The 17,123-nt window shown below is 49.6% G+C and overlaps 1 protein-coding gene across 9 annotated transcripts in view; it reads right to left on the bottom strand.

Annotated features, from left to right (window-relative positions):
* Window positions 1–17,123, bottom strand: part of syt1a (synaptotagmin Ia) — an 84,443-nt gene that overhangs the window by 46,085 nt on the left and 21,235 nt on the right. For 3 of the 9 annotated variants that reach the window (XM_078100487.1, XM_078100493.1, XM_078100491.1), the window contains exons 2-3: window positions 11,343–11,398; window positions 2,381–2,425 (exon numbers count right to left, since the gene is read on the bottom strand). The exons of 1 other annotated variant lie outside the window; for it this stretch is intronic. The gene's annotated coding sequence lies outside the window, so the exon portion shown is untranslated. Of the gene's footprint in view, window positions 1–2,380; window positions 2,426–7,937; window positions 8,051–11,342; window positions 11,399–17,123 lie in introns of all 9 variants that reach the window. 5 more of the 9 variants (XM_078100496.1, XM_078100492.1, XM_078100486.1 and 2 more) reach the window with 3 other exon arrangements.

Raw genomic sequence — 17,123 nt, 5'->3', positions numbered from 1 at the left:
AGCGGACTGCAGAGGAGAACGACTTTTTTAAGTTAAAACCCGCAGACGCCCAGTCGCTGCCCTTCTTTCACTCTTTCATTTTTTGCACTTCCTGCGATTACTGGAGGGAGGCAAAGGGGAGCGGTGGGATTGGCAGCTCTCCTGCCTCCCATCATCCCCCCCCCCCTCCCCTATCGCGGCCCAATGGGGCATGTAGAGGACATGAGGTGCTGCCAGATACCTTCCACGCCGCCTGACGGGCGGGACGCTCTCGACTCGGCAGAATTAGGCCGATGATCACAAAACAGAGATCAGAATCTCCACCTGTGAGAACAAAAGCAAAAACCTGCGATGAACATGTCCCGGATACGTAGGCAATATGTCCCACACCCCCCCTGCGATGGACACCGTCCGCTATTCACCTTGACGGTGCCCGTCACGGCCCCCCAGCAGCGCTCTGCCTGCATGCGGCAGCTCTGGTTTAATCAATACCGAATCACAGCGAGAAAACACACTGTTCGGTGTTTTGAAAAATTCAAATGGAAATCATCACTTCGCCTGATAACATCCGCGCGGGGAGCGATTTGGGGCGTGAAAGCAGGAGAGCAGAAGAAGAAGAAGTAATCACACCAAAAAAAACCTCAAATCAAGCTAAAATGACGAAAACTTTGATTGGCGACGTTTGTCTTTCAACATAAAGTAATCTTAATCAAAATTCAATTTGCACTTTAATTATTTGAAAGAATGACTGTGGAGACAAATGATTCACGTGTGATGAAAATGTGCCCTTTGCAACAAGAACCTGGAGCCTGCAGAGACATGGTGAGGGATGTGGGGGGAGGGGGGGGGGTTAACATCTTCATGTGTCATGGAGTAAGTCAGACGCTAATAGACTCCTTGTTCCCTGTTTGTTAGCCTTAAACCGGCATTTATTCCAGGAGAGAGAGAGAGAGAGAGAGAGACGGGAGCCCTGGGACTCGACGGTTTAACCTCCTCTGCCTCGGCCAATTGCATTGTTTAAAGGGAATTGGGCGGCGGGCGGAAGAGGAGGGCGCGCTCCACCCTCTCACATCTCTGTGTCACTGGCAATAAGGATGAAAGATTGGGCCGCTCTGCGGGTCGTCCTCCACCTCTGCGCGGCCGGAGGAGGCCGAGCTCCGCGCGCGGCAGCAGCGAAATGGGATTTAACGAGGCCGGAATCGCTCGCGATTCCTCGGTAAATAGCCGGCGAACCCTGACTGAACCAGCAGGGGCGGTTGAATACAGACTTTAAGGGTTTCACAGATTTAAGTCCTCTTAATGCTCAACCAACCAGGTGGAAGGAAAACCCGTGTGCCAAAACGTGCATGAATAAAGTCAGTGTTCAGTTTGATGTAGTTACCTTTTAATTGGACTTACATGTAGAGCATAGTATGCATCTACTGGTTATCCTCCCATGTCTTGAATAGAAGATAGTTGTCCTTAAGGCATCTTACATAATTGTGCACAGGATGATTTGGGGAATGTGTGGGAAATTATGTTGATGTTGATGATGTTTTTTGTTAGAAATTACCAAACTTTTTACTGCCACTTACAGATTGCTCATTAAAACACCCAATCGGCCAAAAAACGCCGCGCAGGAAGAAGACCACTTGTTCCAACACTGAAAATGTGACACATTTCCACATCAATATTAATGTGGGCATGTGGCGCCGATACGAGCAACAAAGCGCCGACTTGTCCTCCGTGCTGTTCACTATTCGGCGCGAGAAACATCAGATTCCTCGGGTGACGAAAGATTCCTCCCGATGACGCGGCGGCGGCGGTTTACGCTGCATCTAAACAGTGGGCGCGTCCATAATTGTTCCACCGAGGAGCGGCGGCGTCCTCGAGGGGTCAAAGCAGACGGGCTGATTTTCCATTCATATATTCACAGCGTCAGCCTCCTTTTGTACACTTTGGGTTTAGGCGGAGGATGTTCCAGTCAAATGAGCTCTAATCAAACCAGCTAAATATTCAACTAAGCAGCTTTGGTCGGACCCTCGCGGGATAAAAATCACTTTTCCCCAACACAATGTAGCATTTGTGTACAAGTGGACCGGGAGTTAATGACTGTGGCACATCGTCTGGGAAGACATCCTGATGCTATTTAATATAATCGATCTAATGCAACCGCAAATCCGTCATTTTAGACCCCTGACACTCTCCGTGGGGGGAACCAGTGTTTCAACATATATAAACAGCAACTTTTATCACAAAATAAGACTGAATGAAAGCAAAGAGATTATGGAACACAAGCGATTCTCTAGGAGCAAAGTAAAAAGAATCATTGCTTTGTTTTGGGTTCCCAATGACTCCCAATGGGAGCAAGTACACATTTCAGTATAAGCTGCTATTTAGTTAAAAGGGAACAGAGTCTGACCTTTAACCCTAAGTTGCCTCCTCTCTCTCCGGCAGTCGCTCAGATCTAGAAAGAAGGAAAAAAAATGACTGAATGAAAAACATCCGTCTATCTTCTTGTTGTTTTCGCATTGGGCCCCTGAGGTACTTCAAGAGGGGGGCTCCTCAGAAAAATACATCTCACATATATATACCATTTCATACCAAGACCATTTCAACCTCTGAATAATCAGAGAGCTCGATGGGTCCAGACAGCTGCACCCAGCGCGAAGTAAACACACCTGCATCTTTTGCCCATGTGGATCGTTCCATCAGCTCGGTAATCTGTGCATGTCAGCGGTGGTGGGGGGGGGGGGGGGGGGGGGGGGGAGATTTCCATTATCAAAGGACGGTTTTCACAGACAGTTGGCCGCATTCAGGGGACTGCCACGGGACAGCAGCCGAGAGCAGCCGGGGATCTCCTCCAAACAGATGCTGCCTGCTGTGGAGGTGTGGGAAGGCTTCCAGTGCAGCCCTGCTGGGTAGTGTGGAGGGTCCGGGAGCTGTCTATGCCCCCCCCCCCCCCCCCACCTCAGCGGTACATTGCTTTAACCAGGGTCATAACGGTGATTACGTCTTTAGAAATGGGGTCAGAATTTACCGGTATAGAGCTGGAATGAATTTGAATGAATACCAATTAATTGATAGGTTGAGTAACAGCAACTCAAATGTGAGGATTATCCAATTAACTGTTTTAGAGGACTGAAAATAAATATCTTTGGGATTGTAATTCTACGCTGGAGAGAGCGGATACATTAGCGCCACAATTAAAATGGATTCAAACATCAAAAAAACACATGGGGGACAATTACTTCGTATCTCTTGGCGGCAGAAACAGCACAGAATCAATTCGGCGTCTGGAAACAGAACGAACGGACGAACAGTTCATGCAGCCATAAGTTTGTCTTTAAAGTTGACAGTTTGACCCCCGGGAATTATTTTAAAAAGCAAGGAATTTCAATGGCACATACCACTGCTTTGGCTCAAAGGCTCCATAAATCTCTCTGAATCATCCTCTGGGGACCATAATTGTTCAACAAAATCTATCAGCATCCCTTTTCTAAGGACCCACAGATTATACAGAAATATTGTGCCAGCACAGAAGTGCCCGAGACTATAAAAAAGACTATAAAAGTGAATGTGGTACGACTACTGATCATCGGCATTCATTCTCCCCCTCGTACTGTGCGAGTGCATCCCCCTGCCAACCAATGCACACATTATTATAAATATATATATATATATGTAGCCATTTCCTCTACTTGGCGGGAGGATAAAGGAAACGTATCTGGAGGGAGCGCATTCATTCTTATTCCCTTGCACTATCAGAAAAGGCAAATGATGGCGCCGAGTGAAAAGGTTAATACATTCCATTTAACACTAGACCCGTGCATTTAAAACCATTCAGGACAGACCCATCGCAATATTAGTTAAGGAGAAAGACACAAACCACAGGAACATTTTGACTTGCTCGTATCAGTCCGTCCCTTCCATTATTCATAATAACCGTGTATATTAGCCCCTTATTGGGCCTAATTGAGCACTAATTGGCACTGATGGACTTTCCAGTGCGGAGAGTGACGACTCTCCCACGAAGATCGTGTGCGCCAGTCGACGGCGCGTCATCATTCGAAAGGAGCCGCTAAATACGCATGCACGACAAAAAAGCGCGATCGGAAAAAAAGGAGCCCGCGGCAGCGATGGCGAGCGGCTCCGCGTTTTGCCTCTGCGGCTTTCGGCCGCCATCTGCACGAGTCCTTTTGCGAGGCTTCGGACAACGCAGCTCCTGTTTCCTGCCCTGTTTTCACATCTTCTCACTCTTCGGCACAGAATAGTGGGGACGCGTTGACGGCGGCATCTCTCTGTTTGGGGGCGTGTATCCACCTCGTTCACGTCTGCGTCGAAGGCCCGACATTCCCTATGTTCCCAAGTGGCCATTTGCTGGCTTTGAGCAAAGATAATCTCAGTGGATCTTGAGAAAAACTTTAAGTGAAAAAAAGTGTGTCTGGCAGGTTGCAATCGGGCAGCAACATCCGCCGCAGAAATGATATTTCTCGCCCAGCGCTCCAGGTATGGCAAATGTGACATACAGCACAATCGCCGTGCTCGACAACCTGTGCAGCGACAACACGATGAGGGGGCGAGGACACAATCTTTAGATACCAGTGTGGACTGAGAACCAGTCGAGGAAGGACGGGGGGGGGACGGCTCCCCACCGGAGAGATATTACCACAGTAATCTTACAATCAGAGGGGGAGCTGTAGAGCAAGCTGACCTTGAAGAGTTTAACCTGCCAATCAAAGGAGAGATTCTGCTCCGTGACGGGCGGCGGGGCAGAACGCAGAGACCCAGATGTGTCAGCCGGGCCCGCGATGCGCCCATCACTTTTCCAAACTCGACTTGACAAGATTTAGAAGTGCTTCGTGCGACGTGGCCGGTTTCCACCGCTGAGGCCACAACGTTCTAAACCAAATGCCCCCTCAAGCGCGACGTCACGGAAATTAGCGGGTTTTGAGGGCGTCGACCTGGACGATAGAGTCACGGGACGCGTCCGTAGCAGGAGGCTTAATCTGAGTCCTTTGACCTTCCGCCCGCGTGTCTCCATCCGCAAATGCGATGCTTTGGCAACCGCCTTCCCAGCGCGGCTCCGTGCGTGCACATACGGCGAAGCTCTCGGTGCATCGGCCTCCACCGGGCTCGCCATCTGCTCGGGGGGGGGAGGACACACTTCCACTGGTCAAGCAGAGAGGATATTTAAAGCTCACACTCAACACTCCTCGGGGCTGTTCGCCTCATTTCTTCGGATTCCTCCTCCTCATTTCATTTCGGTCAGACGAGCAGCCCTCATCCTCCGCTGTCACGAGCAAAGTTTCACCACCGCGAGCTGGAAACGTTACAACGTGCCGCGATTGGCGTTTTAGAAAAAAAGTGAGAAATAAAGTGCATAAAGTCTTACGGGGAGAAGCGCTGCACCTGGGGGAGTCAAAAGAAGAGGGAGCAGACAGCAGCAGCTGTGGCATCGGTGGACGGTTTGTTCTGTAGCGACACAACTGTCTTCCTCCCCCTTCTGCTTTTGATGGCTGCTCACTGGGGGAATAATTACGAACCCCAGAGATCACTTTGAATGTTTAACTCACCGCATGTGGAGGCAGTCGCTCGAAATGACAACAGCCGGGGGGGGGGGAGGGCTTAGTTTTAACGAAAGGTAAGTGCTTAAAAATATGCAAACTCTAGTCTGCTGAATAGTCCTCTTGGAAAAAGCTGCTCTTATCATTGCACGGGCGCGTGCCTCTCCGCTGTGATGCGCCTCTGCAGGTCACCCCGCGTCTGCAGTGATGCCGGCGCCCCCCCCCCCCCCCCCCCCCCCCCCCAACCCTAAAGCCACCAGGACGAGGATCGCAATATCCCCGGCGTGCGGCTTTATTCCCGCGGGGGCGTGCTGTCCCGCGCGGACGGACGCTGCCCTCTGAGCAAACAAGATTACGGTGATGAGCAGAGGCGGGCTGGTTTGCTCCTCGTGTCAAGGTGCTTTAGGGGTGACTCGCCGTCGGCGAAGAGGAGAAAACTTTGGCGACGAGGCGCAGTCGACCTCCGGTTCGGACGTAGTCGGCAAATGGGGGGGGAGGTGGGGGGTCTCTTTAGCAGCCTTTCTAAGCGCGTGGGAATAGTAGATGTCGGCGTGCGTCCGGAGCGCCACCTGAGGGCGGCCTCCATCTCGGCCCGCCGCTCCTTCAGGGCCTCCATCGAGCGCCGACCTGGACGGGTCAAACGGATCCTGGTTCTCTGTATTTACAATAATACAGAGAAACTCCACATCAAACGGCCGGGGGGATTAAAGGCAAAGCCGAATCAAAATGAATTCAAAGAATCCATTAGCTTCCTCAGCAACAGGGTCTCTTTGTGTTCAGCACACAGGACCAAACTGGAAGTGAGTGTGCGTTATTTAAAAGTAGTAACCACACAAAACCGGTTACACAACAACCTTGAATATTTACCTTACTCATACTTATCATTGCTTATATGAGGTGTCAAGTAGTACAGCTTATGTACTCAATAACAATGGGTAAAACTTACCGCATTTCATATTAACGAAACAAAGCGTAAATTTCACAGAATAAATTATAATTTGTAAAATGCCGTAACTTCTAAATTGATCCGTTTGTTCTCCTTTAATATAAATCCTTGGTCATTGCAATTGCACGGGATCTGCTTCATGGGTAAAAGCTCCGCTGACCTTCACGCACACTGAACACCATGTCCGAATGACCTTGAGCCCTTTTCACGGCCCGCGGGGGCCGTAACACGGTTGCGAGGTGCCTGTCTGAAGCCGCCACGTGTCCCGGCTGCGGCGCGGCGGCATTCAGACCGCAAGCGCGGCCGCTATCTGTGGAGCATCTGTGTATGAACCGCGCTCGTGCTCATGTGCTCAGAAGGGCAGGCTGACAAAACTAGGACAGAGGGGGGGTCGTCTCCATGGCGACAGCAGCCAAAGAGCCCAGTGTAACTGTGTAATGGAAGCCACTTGTACAGTTTCAGGGGGGTTGTGTTGGTGGGGGAGCTGAAGTGGTTAAATCCATTTGCTGACTCATAGAAAGTGGCGTCCATCTTTTCTTCCTGCATTCTGACGTTACTTTTTCAGAAGAAAAAAAACTGTATTTTTGTTTACAGTATTTCAAACGTATGGAACTCTCTGTTTGCCCTTGAAACGAAAGCTACAATGGGACGACCTGCCACTCCTGCATATCGCAAAGCTCATATTCCACACGTGGAACGGAGAGTAGACAGCTTCAAATATCCCAGAGATCCCCCCCCCCCCCCCCCGTTGCCTCGGGGGCTCCATTCATCTTTTTACTTTTAATGCACTGAGGCCACAAAACGACGCCTAATGCTTCGGCATCACAGAAGCATTGGCACCCCCGGTGCCTTTACTCCGGCTCTCCGGCCCAGATGAGAGCGGCTCTCGGGCCTGTAAAAAGCCTGACTCCGGGGGCAGAGGCGTCCATTGACTACGCCTACTCTCCCTTGCCTTTGAGAGCTTTCATTTGCTCCTGCTGCCTCGGCGCTATTAAAAGGAGTAGGTGCCCGAGAGAGGCCCGTTGCCTTTTCATCGTTAAGTGCAAGGGGACGCGTTGTGCAGTAAGCGCTGGCGTTTTTTGCCTTCGTTTCTGGCGATTATTTAGCCGGGGTGGAAAAGAACGTTAACGTTTGGGGATGGGGGGGGAGAAGGAGTCTGAAAGGAGACTTTTGTCAATTTGACCCCCTGCTGTGATGCTTCCGAGGTAAAAGCACTCCTGAACGTGTCCTTTGGTCTCTGGGTGTCAGCAGCTCGCGGGGGCGTTTTTTCTATTTTGTTCCCGGAGTCCGGAGACGTTTTCCGTTTTCCAAGACTCTTCTGTTGCGCTTCACCGCAAATAAAAGCTTTTCTTCGCTCCGCTGACAAAAGCGGCAGCCTGCGGGCGCGGCGTTTATTCTCGGAGGAGCGAGAAACCTGACGTGGTTTTCAGAAATAACAGCACAGTCTTAAGGAGGCGTTTCGTTACCTAGCAACTCCGCTGCAAAACCTGCTGTGATGCGGGGCTGATGGCGAAGTCACTCGATGACCCAACGGAGTTTGTCGCCCGCGTCCCGATCCGAGGCGGGAGCGGTGTCCTCTCTGGCAGAAGGTTCACACAACGAACAGACAGCGAGAATTAGAACTCCGTGTTCAATCTGCGGCCGACATCAAACCAGCAGCTGGGTGTTTTTGGCTCCGCTCCTCTGCGGGGCCCGACGCCGCGACGCCCGCGACGCACCAGGACACCTCGCCATAAACCTCTTTAACTCCTTTCTCGCTTACGACTGTTCGCGTAATCAATGAGTGGCGCTGTAATACTTTCCAATAATCAAAAGGGGCGAATAGGATTACATTTGTTTTGTCTCTAAATAAATATTTCACATCAGAATATAAGGTGGAATAGGTCACATGCATGTATAACTTTGCTTTGTGCCAGTTCCTTCTCTACGCCTGTGCTATAAAGGCTTAGTTAGTTATGTTTACTGAGAGTAAATGAAGTTGTTGATCTGTTCTGAACAATATTCTTCCAGCTACATTTTCCGCTCGCTTGCAGCCAGGTGAGTTTGTAAGCTACTCAGACCAACATGCTTTATTTTGATTAAAACATGTGGATATTAATGCATCAATCTGGTGAAATTTGAACGCAAATGTAATAGGTCAGATTTATGAAGATCTGGTAAATAAACGTTGCGCTTGAGCAAATAATCCATTAAATCATTTAGCAGAATGTGTAATTAAACACCCGAGAGGAGCTAATCACGACAAACAGGGAGACGGGGAGCAAAGCAGTCGGATCAGCGACGTCTCAGACTCACAATGAGGCTCACTGGTATCGCGGATCCGTCGGCCCTCGGTGCAGAGGAGCTCGCCCCTCAGGTCCGGTCAAATAGGAGTATAGTAGCTTGGTATTTGTGCAGGAAATGTGAAACAATCGTGATTCAAACTGAACTGAGCTCTGCTGCACACAACACCTTATACACCTTATAAGAAACGTACAAAATACTCTTCAGGAAAAAAAATACATTCTTCACATTGATGATATTGAATCAATCATAGAATATATCGATCTTATTCTTGGTTCCGGTCCGGTCGCATGTGAAGGGGCCGGCAGCCGTCACGCTGTCTTCTTCTCCAAGTTTTCAATTTAACACACAGCGGAAGCTGTGGACGAGACTTCTTCACCAAAGAAAATCGACTAATTCAAAAGTTCGAAGTGTCATTTTCCAACGAAGCCCGAGAAAAAAGGCCACATGTCTCTGCTCTTTTGATTTTTTTGGGGTTCTGTTTTTCTTTTTTACACCGGGGAAGGTGAAATGTGACCCGTTCCTCTGGCGATGGGTGATGGAGAGACGCTGGAAGGGATGTGACACCATATGAAGACATGCTGCTGTCGCAAAGGGGGACGACTGTGATTCACTGAGGAGGACGGCCGGACGCGTCTCCCATCAATCACCTTCTCTCCAGGTCTCATTCGAAGGATGACATGTGAAATACCCCTGGATGCCTCCAGGCAGCTGATGGTCTGGTTTCCATGTATGGAAGGGCTACTTGCATACGGGGGGGAGAGAGGGAGGCAAAACCGGGCCCCGTCCTTTTGTGTTTGTCATATCTCCTCCGGCCCGCGGTGACCGCGATGTGTCTCACACACTTTGGCTCACAAAGGACGGATCGCCACCGAGGAGCCGGCGGAATTGGGAGCATTGTGGGAAATGGCTGCCCTGTGGCCATTTTGAACACGCCACGAACATCTTCTCCCCCCCCCCCCCCCCCGTGTGTGGTCTTCTCCTACGCTCGTCCAGAGGTGATTTTTCCTCTTTCTCCCCCCCCCCCCCCGCCTCACTATGTGAGGATTAGGGAGCCGCCTGACGGCTGCTCAACGTGGTACACGCCGCGTTGTGTGTTTTGCATCGAATGAAATCACACTGCACATTTCAGTAGGCCAGAGACGTGTATCCTTGAAGTTTTGAGAATCCATGAAGGTCTTCTTTAAAAGACAAATCGGGGTTTTTCACAAAAGCGAACAGAAGCCTTCTCTGTTTTCTGCACACAGTGTTAATTTTGGGAGGTCTCTAAGGCGGCAATCACATTTTAATTTCCATGTGAAAAGCCCCAATAATGGGGTTGACTATAAGCAATAACAAATCAGATTCCGAGAGCACTTAAGGCTCCGACTCTTCATTCACATGATTAATTCTGCATTTCTGGTCTTTTTGTTTTGTTGTCGCTGAGGACCACGGGGGACCCGGGGGGATTAGAGGGACATTCTTTCTGGGGATTATCACTGGCTGCTGAACATGAAGCCAGTTTAAAAAAGGAGGCGTAAAGGCTCTGGGCAGTGAAAATGGATTTTTTAACCCAATCGTATTGCATGAAGGGTGATTAATATGCCGAGGTGCATCCATCACTGTCCACAGCTGGGACAGATGCAGGGAGCTTTGTCTTCGGGAGCAGAATGGGCGCTCCGCCACGTCAAACCCAGGAGGTGCTAAATATCTGCAGGTCCACGCCTCTGAGCACCAGGACGGCGACTCAAAAACGATGGGCGAGAAAAACAGAATCAGAAGGTGAGAAGAGAAATAGGAGGCAGTTCTGGAGGCAGGGGGAATCTTATTGGTTGTGGTGATGGAGCCGATTAAGGAACTGTTGAGGAGACCTTTCTGAAGAAGCGGTTAGTGAGAGACCCGGCCGAGCCCCCTTAATGCAGATTCATGTGCCACCAAAGTGCTTTGATGACGTTGATTCATCGAAACAGGCAAATGTGCGCGCATGCTAATTCCCAAGTGACATCATCTTGTGACGTGTGGGGACATCGCGTCCATCACGTCATTTACATGCAGGCTCCATGTTCCTCTGATACCAAACCTGGGTTGATTTTTTAAATGTTTTCTCAACACCCTGAGGAGTGTAGAATAGACACACACGTGGACTATTAGTCCATCTTGTGCAGAAAAGGGCTAATGCCTCTAATCCTCTCCGCTGAATGGCCACTCCAGTCCTTCTGATCACAGCTGACTTCACTCCATTGAATTAGCACGCAGCCTTCTGGGCTGCAGGCCCGGGGGCCACGTCGGGGGCCTCGGTGGTGAATATTAGATTGCACGCCTCCAGATCTCATTAAAGGAAGCAACAGGACAACGTCTGCATCTCAAACGAGACCGCTGGCCATCAGGCCGCCCGTCTCCCTGTTGGGTTTACTGATTTGATTGATTCTTTGTGTGTGTGAGCGTCTCAGGGTGCGACAGGAGGGTGAGATGCCCCTTTCAGCAAATATAATTAGGCTTCTTTTAGGGATGACACAACGTAAATGTGAATTTGGGTTTGTGTGGCATGTTGCGAAATGGCTGACATTGTTCTGTCCAATAGAAACAAAGGTCATGTGATTGACACTTACAGTTTCTTCAGGTGGAGAGCGGCTCTTCCTGCACTTCCTTTCTTCCTTTCAGCTCCCTGAAAAATAAATATGAATAAATCCATGATGATGAGAAGGAAATTGGATCGATATAAAGGCACCTCCGGACACACCGGTTGCTATGATGGAAGAAATAAGTGGGTCAAGGTAAGTCCTTTACCAACGATGGTAAGAATTTGTCTCTAATTACGAGCTTTTAAGTTTTAAATAAGGGCAGGACTTTTACAGAGGACAACCAGTGGCCATTAATTAATGCAGTTCAGTGTAAATAAAATGTCGTCCACTGCTGAGTGAAAAAAAGTGGGCCGATTCTCCAGCAGATAACGGCGTAATTAAACTAAATCCACTACAAAATCCATCATTTATGTCACACAAAGACTCTTTTCACCCTTTTAATTGGACCTATATTAATTAAGAAAACACACGCTCGCGGTCTCATGCTGAAATCCCTTTTCTACAGCACATCGATTTTATCCGTGTGCCTCGGACTTATTTAAGTTTTCGAGGCAAAAGTCTCTGTTCTGATCATTAAAAAAAGAGTCGTTGTCACCGAAAGGGAGCGCAGGTGATCTCATCCGTCAAACACGCACCAACATCACCTCGCCCGTGACGGACAGATGGGACGCTCTGTAGGCGGGCACTTCCTCGCTCGCCCCCCCTCGTCTCGCGGCACTTTGCTTTCCTCAATAAAAACTCCGCTCGGGAGCCTCACAAACACTTGAGCGTAATAAAGAAATAATTACAAGGCGTACAATCAGGTGTCCGTTGCGAGATTAGAAAATAAAGGCTTGAACCGAACATCAATGAGCCGGGAACCGGTGGCCTCATTTGCAGGCAGCAGATGGCGCCGCGTGGCGACATCATGAACCCGGATCGGACGCAGCACAGGCTACGCGTGAATCAGGAAGAAGCCACGACGACTGTTTATGCCTCTCCGGCCTCACCGGCCACCGGCCTCAGCGCGTCCGGCCCCCAGCGGCGGCGTGGAGTTCCTTAATTGGCCCTCGCCAGCGTAACACAGCGCTGGTAAAAGATGAATCTTGGGATTGAGCGTCGCCACCCTCCCAAATTGGACGGGAGCGGGGTGACCGATATCGCGCCGCGCTGGGGGGGTTGGGGGGGCGGTCGGGGTTTGCCGAGAGCTGTGATGTGATGAGGTACACTCCCGCCTGCAGTAAAAAAAACATGTTGCTGCCGACACTCGGATAAGAGCGACGTTCCCCAACATTTGCTGATGAGAGAGAGAGATCGGTCACTAATAGCTGCGGTTCGGTTTGTGTCATCCTGTGAAAGATACAAATTAGGGCCTGATATTTACCAGTGGACAGCAGGGGGGAAGTGGGGGAAGTGGGGGGGGGCTTTGAAAGCCAACCCTGTGCTCTTAGGTGTTTCATAAAATGTGCAAAAGTGAGGTGTTTTTTTTAAAGAAATAAATTAAACGGCTCAGCGTCGAGGCCGCGTGGTGTAAAGATGAGCACCGAGTCCCCGGGGGGCCGTTAGGAGTCATCGACGGCCAATGAGCGAGGTGACGGGGGTCCTAAAGCACGGCTGTGCTTACGGCTGAGGGGTCGGGACTGGACGGGGGGGCCGAGGACGCCACACTTCATCGCGCAGAGCGAGGAAACTTCAAATCCGTCGTGAAGAAAAGAACCGACATTTTGCAAAAACTCCTTCAAGGGGGGGTCAAGGAACATTGAGTAAATATATTCGGGAGGTTTTTGAATGTCAGGGAGAGACAGCTGTGTTTATAAACCAAAGTGAGTAAAAATGACGTCACGCATATGTGACATTGATTTGTTATCCTAATCCCGAGGAGGAAATGCCCCTGGAACTTCTCATCCGTGGGTTTTATGCTATTTCATGGCTTTCGTAGCTGTTGCACCATCACAACGATGGTGGGCCGCCTCTCCCTCCGCGCGCTGATTGAAGGCGCCGCCTCCAATAATGTCACCAATAAACATTTGTTTTTTTTATGCACATAAATAAATGTGCGTAATGGAACCACAATATAAAAACACCTTTAAGTGTTCAACTGGTGTGAGAAAAAAATGTATTTCTGTCACTTTGATGATGCATCTTTTGCATTAATTAACTTTAATGAACGGCTGCATGAATGTATATCAACCCTCTTAGATACAAATATCTGTAACTGAGATAAACATCCCACCATCTCATTTATCTCGCTCCTGCAGGCAACACATCAAATATTCTCTCATGTGGACACAATGCTGCAAAAGCTGGTCCGTCTCATGGAGAAACACAAACACGCAAGATTAAGCTCGGGCTCTTATTGTTGTTTACATCTCGACATCTGTTTAATAAGAGGCGGAGGGGACACGACGTTTAGGGAACAATGGGATCCGCTGTGTTCGGCGGCAGGGACGAGAAGCCAATATCCGGTATGTTACCCCTGGGAAGCCTTTGCCGTTGTCACCCTGCAGATCTCATGTCATCCGCTCCGCAGAGTTCGAAGCCACGGCCGTCTTTTTCCTCCGGGGGGGGGCGTTTAGATGCAGAAAGCCATGTTCACATTGCCACTGACAATCAGACGGCACTCACAGCCGACGCCGACCGATAACTGCGCCGCGGCCTTGGAGCAGCCAAAAGCCCGAGGGACGGCCTAAAACTTCACAATTACAAGCAAGCAAGAGGTGGTCACTGAAGGTCAAGCACGATCCTCATTATTCAAAAAACACCATCTGCCCAGAGCGGGCACGGAGGCTTTGATGCGCTCGGATCCAAAGCGGTTCATTTAAATCAACGATGGCCGAGAGGGAGCCAATCAGAGGCGAGAGAGGAGCCGCCCGAATCCCCCCCCCCCCCCCCCGAGGAAGTTGATGTGGAGCCGGCGGGCCCGGGAGGAGTAGAACAGTGACGCAGGGGGCTGACGACGGACCAGACCCGCTCAGCATGAAGCACTCGAGTTTTAAAGAGAATTAGCTTTTCGTGCAGCGGTTTTGGCCGATCCCTTTAAGAATAAGATCGTGCTCAAACTCCATCCGCTCATGGAAACGGCATCGGAAGGACCCGGGCACGTCTCTACACATCAGTCCGTTAAGGGGAGTGTGTGTGTGTGTGTGTGTGGGGGGCAGACAATGCAGGGCTTTGTTCGCTTTGTTCGTTTTTTGTGCAAATGGGGAAGAATGGCTCTGCTGCCGGTTACTGTACGATCTGTGGCTCCAGCCGGGCCGGGCCTGTCAGTCAACACTCCTCTCTCTCAACATCACAACGGTTGATAATCGAGCCGCCGCAGATGCTAAGGGGGAGGTGGTGTGTGGCGGGGGGTGGGGCTACGTTTGTGTTGCCTACTAATTATGCTGCCTGACATGTCTCTCTGTCACTCGACTAAACTGCGTGACATTTAACTATTTACTTGGGCGAATGCGCCGGAGTAACAATCAGAGGTTGAACGCGTGCGAATGAAAATGGGACAAAAATAGACAAAACAGGCGTCTATCCGGCGTGGCGTATCCATGGCGGTGGTTCGATTGTTCAGAAGGGGGAATATGAAACACTTTGCCAGAGCCCAGCCGACCTCATCATCATCATCATCATCGTCACAAAACTGTTCCCGAATGGAGGGAATTCCAGCACTGAGCAATTGAAGAAGATAAAGTGTGGCGTGCAGAGAAACGCCCTTGAAGCTGGCACTCCAATCACACGTAATAGCATCCGGATGGTCTCCCCGCGCGATGGCGACGCAGCGCCGGTGGGCCCCGGCCTTCCCACCGCGCTCTGCCCTTCGCACTTAAAAACAAAATAAAGAACAACGCGGGCTTCGCTACCGCGCCCGTCGTCGCACCCTGGGACGCGGGCGGGCGTCCTCGGCGCGCGGCGGGAGCCGGAAAAGGTGAGCGGACTTTGCATAAGTTGAAGCCTCGCCGGGCTCATTGAAGGAGACAACCGTGACGGCGCACGCGGCGCGGTGCCAGGCTTGCCCCCCCCCCCCCCCCCCGGTCAGGGTGACCCACTTTGAGCCCGACATCCATCAAAAGGCTGTTTAATTTGAAGTAGAGCGTCTCGCGCCTCAGCCGCGAATGCTCCCGGGGTTAAACCCGGGGCCATGACGCAGTCCCAGGAGAGAGAAACACTACTGTACCTGATTGCGGAGGAGATATTCTATAGATCCGCAGAGAAAAGGAGGCAATCCGGAGAGTGGATGAGTCTCATCTCTGAACTCTCTGCTTAGGTTGGATCGGGACTAAATCCTCTCATCAGACCGGATGGCAGAAGCTCCGGCGTACGCACTCGGGATAATCATGCAATCAAATTGCATGATTTGACTTCCACAGGCGCAAAGCGAATGTGGAGCCATCGGGGGCTCATTTGAAGCGCATTGGCCTTGACGGATACCTGCGGAAATCGTTTTTGTTTTTCCGTGATGAGAGGGTTTCTTTTACGTTTGAAGGTTGTGTAATGGGACGCTACATACTGCAATTTCAGTAAGAACGGTTCCCGTCAAGGACTTAAGTGCCGCATTGTGTTAATAATTTGTGGATATAAACACTCTGCCCCTCCCTCAGGCAGAAGACGGATTTCATTTTTCATCGAGCATGCAGGATCCTCTTCAGTATATTATTTGAGCAGAGACTGAGACAGAGATCAGAATGCATAAATGTTATTCAACTATCATAGTTTATACATATATATATATATATATATATATATATCGAAGTCGTATTACTCCAAATACTAATTATAATAATAGGCATCCTCTCTGATGTCACCGTGAAAACGGGCCTTGTTACTGCACGCAGATGGCACATGAAGAGCAAGTTGAGAAGAAAAGAAAAAAGACCTCGCCGAGCAGGAGTCTTCTTGCCAACGCTGACTTTAACCAGCCCTGTTTTAACGGTTGCTAAGCAACACTCATTAGTGGGCTCCGCTGATGAGAGTCGCGGAGACGGGATGCATGAACCTCAAATTGGACCTCTGCTAATAATAAGATCTCTTTAGGGGCAGTTTGGAAAAGAAATGTTGAGTTTGCTATTTGCTAGCCTTAAGAGTTAGATTTTTTTTGAAGTACATTCGATTTTTGCATATTTGGAGAACCATTTACAAACTGGACCAAGAGTTTCATTTGGCTAAAAATCAGTATTCATTGTGATCGGCGTTTGCTTTGAGGTGTCTACTAATTTGATTCAAATGGTAATGGTAATAAAAAATAAGGGAAAATATAAGCTTGAGGGTCGTATTTCCACAGCTGGACCAGAAAATCTTCTGAAAACCTACTGAAAAAATACAGTAGGTGTTATGCCATGAACAACCAAGCTAAGCTAACTAGCTTCACCCCTGCGAGAGCAATAGAAACTCATTGGATTGTGCGCGTCCAAAGGAAGACTCCACCGACGATATAACTACAGCGCTGCACCTGTTCCATCATCCCAAAATATATTGAAGCTTTGGTTTCATATAGTTACTTGTTAAACCCGAAGGTGTAGAAATTGCCCCAAGATATTTTCATTCCTGCTCATTAAGGATAAAATGCTGTGCATGACACTTAAACCCTTTCCGTAGCATTGTGTGAAGGTCTATTCTTGGTTGGTGGAGGAAGTGGAATGTCCCATTATGTTCTCAGAGCTGTGAAAGGAGCCTTTAATCACTTGACACCAGAACCGACGTTTCAGATTGCCTTGACATTTTCTGCTTTCCAACTACTTTATGATATAATGCGACATTGTCACAGGAGGAAAATAAAATAAGAACAGACACGGGGCTCGCTCAGGTTTTACTAATTCATAAAGCATGTGATGCATTTTTGCA

The sequence above is a fragment of the Gasterosteus aculeatus genome, chromosome 4, assembly GCF_964276395.1.
Source record: "Gasterosteus aculeatus chromosome 4, fGasAcu3.hap1.1, whole genome shotgun sequence".
Classification (NCBI taxonomy): Eukaryota; Metazoa; Chordata; class Actinopteri; order Perciformes; family Gasterosteidae; genus Gasterosteus; species Gasterosteus aculeatus.
Note: the sequence above shows the minus strand (reverse complement) of the source record. Positions and strands in the feature narration are given on the sequence as shown.